This window comes from Poecilia latipinna, unplaced genomic scaffold (assembly GCF_001443285.1).
Source record: "Poecilia latipinna isolate Pla-1442-1.1 unplaced genomic scaffold, P_latipinna-1.0 Scaffold1660, whole genome shotgun sequence".
NCBI classification, from domain to species: domain Eukaryota; kingdom Metazoa; phylum Chordata; class Actinopteri; order Cyprinodontiformes; family Poeciliidae; genus Poecilia; species Poecilia latipinna.
In genome coordinates, this window is record NW_015114276.1 from 25,171 (window position 1) to 31,170 (window position 6,000).

A 6,000-nucleotide genomic window follows, 5' to 3' on the forward strand; every position below is an offset into this window, starting at 1 on the left:
AACTTCTTTATATCATTCTCAAGCCTCCCAGAGAAAGAGACAGAGGGAAGTCATCTGCACAACAAATACCGCATTAAAACATCAACAAGGTTAGATGATGCTGATTATTGCTGTTTCCATAGACCATTATATATTGACAATACAAATTTCTCACATGGACTGTGACTTATGACCACCGGATGGGGCATTAGACAGCCAGAGAGCCCAATCCTCAGATTTTAGTTTTATAGTTAGGCTTTACATTATATGTTATCTTACAGGGTGTCTATGAATACAAAGCCTATAAATAAATACTGTTGCTGTAATTTATATCGGCAACCTAATAATAAATATTGTATATTTCTCATTAAAATTTCAAGCAGTTGAAAGTGGACTCTCAGACAACTCTTTCTCCCCAGTCCAGCTGTGTTCATATGTGAGGACAATAAACAGCCTATAGCAAAGTGTTTGCTTAAAAATAGATTTAAAAACACACACACAACTGAACCCAATGTTCCAACATGTGTTTTACACATTACTTCACCAATTCCTACATGAAAAACTCATGTTTTTCATGAAACATAAAAAACTCAAGTGCATTAAGCTCTACTCGAGCAGTACTTGTTCATATCCTGTTTTTCAGGCATGTTTTGATAAGTGGCAAATGTCAAAGTCACATCAACTGAACCACCAGGATGTGTGGTTTGGTTTTCATAACAAAAAATAATGTAACAAGAAGTTACAGCAGCTTTAAAAGTCTTATGATTGCAACTAATATGTACATAGTCTATATATTATATACTAAAATAACAGCAAACACACACACACACACACACACGAGTACACAAAGCATTTTATTTATAGTCCTGCTGACAAAAGAGCCAGAACGTAAGTAGCTGTCAGTCAGTAGGGCAGGTTGTGTTCAGTGTGGGAGGCTGTCTAAAAATCTGGAGACCAGAGCCTCAAACATCGAATCTCCCAGCAGTTTCAGCCTCAGCAACAGAAAAAAAGGTTTCCTTTACAAAGTCTGTTAGGCCTGAAGGTAGAGAGGATATATAGGAGCTCAGAAATCCATGTGGCAGATGGCCAATCCAAAGTCCTTACATACAAGTTACAGAAACAAAGATTGATACCATCCTTGTCAAATCCAAATGTTTTTTATTACGCTGTGCAAAGTTTTAGTGTTTTTATTTGAGTTAATAAGAAAAAAATATATATTGTGTTAATGTTTGCAGACTTTCTGTTCAGTAGTTTTATTGACGTCTGATTGCTCATGACATATTAATTCACCTTCTCAAATAGAGACCTTCAACTAATGGCTCCCCACAGAATTGTTCATTTATCATCTAACTAAGCACTGAACATCACTAACTATAGAAATTCTTGAAAATTGATCAAATCAACACAAAAAACTAAAAGAAGAGCACCTTCACAGATTCACTGTGACAGGGACGCTGAGGCCGACAAAGATACCAGATGTGTTTTAATAATCTTGACACACACTCTTCTAGGAAAGGAAAAAAGTAATATCCCAATAAATATTAAGCTGTATTTATATAGTATCAATGCAAACTGAAACTGTAAGAAGGCTGAACATCCTTCAGAATGTGGCTGTTCAAACCTCACCCCTGTTGGTTAAAACATTTCTCGAACCTTTACTGTTTAATATTTGATAGAGCCTTACGATTTCTTAAGACTTAAGAAAGAAGAGGTTATTTAGTGAAAGGATCATGCAAGGATGTTTGTTGTTGAACAATGAAATGTTGCCTGAAAAGAAATCCAGTCAGTGATAACAAGAATAAAATTATAAACAGGACAGATTTGTTATTATAAAGACATAAATGTAAAAAAAAGAAAGTGGAACATACTTTTTACTGGCTGGTATTCTGGTAGTAACATTTTTAAATATTGCTACATGTTAATATTAAAATGATTAATCTCCCATGTTTATCCTATCCAAATTTAACATGTTGATGATGTTCTCATTTTCTCCTTCAATCCCCCAAAAATGATCACTCTTTAGTAAACCACATATCCAATTTTACCTGTTAAAATTACATTATAATAGGAGATCAAAATGTTATGCAATCTAGGTAAGACTGGCAGATGTAAATCCTAATATCCTTCTATTCATGATTATAAAGACAAGTAGATTCCTTCATGGAAGCCAAAAACTTTACAGTTCATGAAACTAATATGGGAAATCATATTTGTGAGAAAACAGCTTCATTTGTATGCTTCACACCTTCAGCGGTATATTTTGAATCTGCGGTGAGGATCTGATTGCCTATTAAAAACACATAGCCTTCACCGAAGCGGAAATTTTCTGGACGACTCGGATGCACATTGACATATACGTCCACGTCAGTGTGCATGTGCATTTACATTATTTTGTTCACTGCTGGCAAGTGAGAATATTGTCACCATGCAGACTTGTGTGTAAGGTAAAAGGTTTAATGCTACGCGAGTAAAATGGGGAAAATAGTGTGGATTTTAAAAGTCTATAAACCTCTCTTCCGTTCCCAGGATGTTGTGGGATGGGAAATGAGGCCAAAGTTTCTCCAACTTTTTTGTTATATATTTCTAGTACAGTCAACTGTAATTTGTTGAAACTGAATAAATCCAGCAAAACGACAGACAGACTTGCAGCTGTTTTGCAAATGAAAGCTGATATAAAGAAAGATGGAGACGTCACCTTCCCAACTTAAACAAGAGAAATTAAAGCTTAAAGCTCAGTTGATAAAGAAGAGCTTCTTTTAATTTTGACTGTAAAGAAAATTCAACAGATAAAACCAGTTTTTTTTTTTTTGTTTTTTTTTTTACATATCTACCCAAATGTTTCACACTAATTGGAAATAAGCCATTAAAAGACATGGTGGGAAAAATAAAACAGAGATGAGAAGCTTGCACAAGCATACAGATTTCTGGAGCACACACCAACTTTCATATTAAAACCATTAAAACTGCAAAGAGTTGCACAGAGATGTCAAGGCCACAGTAAAGCGCACAACAACCTGGTGATTAATGTAAAAAAAAAAAAAAAAAAAAAAAAGGTAGGTGAGGGTTTAACATTTAGCCCAGTCTCTGACATTTATAAACAATCGGGAAAAACAGAGGCTTAAGTATCCTGAGTGACCTCTTAAAAGCAGAGAGATGATTCACAATGAACAAAATCAGAAGAATAAAGCGGACACAAAAGGTTTCGTGGATGATCAGCCTCCAGACTCCTTTCTTTTTCCTGTCAAGAGGAAAAGCTCTTCAGTCAAACCTTTATGTATACCGTCTGTCGCTTTCCGCATCAGAGAAGGAGACATTTGTTATCTTGACAGTATTTGAAAGTGTTACTTGTGTATTAACTTGACAGTGTGTCCATCACACTGCTGGCTATTCTAACATTTCGCATGCATCTATCTAAACGTTGTATATCAGTAGTGGTTGCACCTGCAAAATCTGTCTGTAAGAATTCCTTGTGACCAAATCTTTTGTACAAACATTTAATTACACCAATCCATTAATACAACTAAAGAGCATAAAAACAAGGCTGCCTCAATGAAATAGGTTTTTGTTTTTTATCTTTCAGTATCTTATCTTAGTTTATTTTGTCCTTGAGCTCTGTCAAGTGGCAAGTTATTAGCTTTCTTAGCATCTTTACTCCACTCAGCTTCGTTAGCCATTATAACACCATCAACTCCACCATCATTACATGTCTTATATACTAATCTTTGCTATTCTGAGAGATATCCATCGGTACTATGACTATTATATGCATTTCACTTAATTATTAGCTTAATTTCCCTGCCAGCTGGTGTTTATTGGTATACTACAAACAAGAGTGAGTAGCTTTAACTCATGCAACTGGGATAAACTGCAAATGATGAAGTTGTAACTGCAGAAATATTTACTAAGATTGAAGTATTAAAAAAAAAAAAACAGTCCAGTTCTAGTACTGGTAAATTAGTTCAGTAAAATATAGTCAGTTGTGCCAGATGTTCACTTTGACAAAGAGATTAATTAATTACAATTCAATTTAAACATAGAGTCAATTCTTCACATTTGAAAAGGTTTGCTTTGGCATACAGTATGCCAAAGAATACTGGAATACTACAACAGACTACAACATTGAATTGAAAGAATTTCTGTTTCCAGTTGGATGCATTCAACCGAAAGAAAGGAGGTTTTGGCCAAAAACTTTTAAGTGTGAATATGTATCAGCAGGCTTCCTTCACCGGTGTTGAAGAGTGGGTGTGTTACTTCGGCCATGCCATCTGGTCTACAGAAATCTGGTGTATGAATTTCATATAATGTTAATGCCACTTCACTTTCTCCTTAAAAATGAATTATAAATTATTATCACCCACATTAGACTAAGACAAATGGCCCCAATGCTTTTCCAAAGATGCACTCTTATGTTTCAGTTCTCTTGAAATTGTTTTAGAGAAAATAAATCTTTCAGCTTGACTCATCGCAACCGATTACATTTCTGAAGCAAGGACCCTCTCAGAGGGGGAAAACATGTCCCTTTGAAAAGTGTCGCTCATGAGAAGTATCTGCTAGCGTTCTTGACCTTGTCATTTAGTGGAACATGCCATGTGTGCTCCGGGTCACTTGCGAGCTTTACCTCCTGAATACCTGAGCATGTACCTGCCATCCTGTCAGCTCTCGCATGTCCAGTGAGCTCTGCAGAGAAGACAACAGCACACACTTTTGCACACACTTTGTCGCAACATCAAGGTAGAAGAATAATTATATTACTTCACATATTATGTGATGCAAATACAGATACTTTGGTAGATGCACGGCCCCATTTTTAGTAGGAGGTGTTCAAACAAGCAAAAATAATGAGAGTGCTAAAATGGCTAATAAATTGAAAATATTACATAAACGTATGAGACACTAATAAAAAAAAAAAACACAGGAGCAATAACTGAGTGATGTTTTCCACAAAACAGTGACATTATCGGTTTGTAAAATTAACCAGACGACAATTATTTGTAGAAAAAGTCAAACTACTCTTCTGTAAAAAATATATGCCAAACTGTTGTCACTTCTAAGTTTAAAAAAGTTAACCCATTTGTCATCATTTAAAAAATACACTTTGATTGTAATGCTCATTTTCTTCTATCCTGCGATGTTCCTTAAGACTGACACATTTTTTCCTAAAATCTACATAAAGCAAGAGGCTACTGTGCTACGTGATGTGACTGCTCTGTTACATGAAGAGAGACGGTCAGTCTGACCTTAAATCAAAATCCGTTTAGGATGGAATTCAGATCATTGAGGTACAATTGATTTTGAGGCAGATATTTTGTATTTTATTATAAACATAGTGAGATACTGACAACACATTAAAACACACAACCAAGCTGGCAACAACAGGCAAATATGTGTATTTTTTACATATTATAAGAACCAGTCATGAAATCCAATTAACATCACAAAATCAAGTGTTTTTCCCTGATTTGATTGAAAACTGACAGTAATCCACAACATAATGAGCTTAGAACACTAATAATAATCTAATAATCAATAAGTATTAAAGTACCATGCAAAATATTTGAGCGCATAGAGAACACAATAAATGCAAATAAGCAAACAGCTGATATTATATTATACTGGCACAGAAGTCTATGAAATAATTTTAGCAGGTCCAAAAATTCCTACATCTGTAGGACAGACACTGTAGTGCTTGTTTACATTCCTGTCATCCAGATGACCTTTGACTGTTGTAGATCAAAACTTTATATAAACACGGGTCCCGCTCAATTGTAAACAGCAACATTGTGAGCATATTAAAGTGTCTTTGAATAAATTAAATGTCAATATATACATAAAGTAAAAGACAAAACAGTGCAGCTTTTAATCCCTCTAAGAATCATTTCAATTTTGTCAACTTTATGTCTTGCCATGGAAAACAAGACCAGCCATTCTAAACAAAACGACAAATCAGCAAGCACATCCACATCAGCTGGGAGGTTGGATTCAACACGTAAGCTGCTCAGAGTTTTATTTTATATATATATA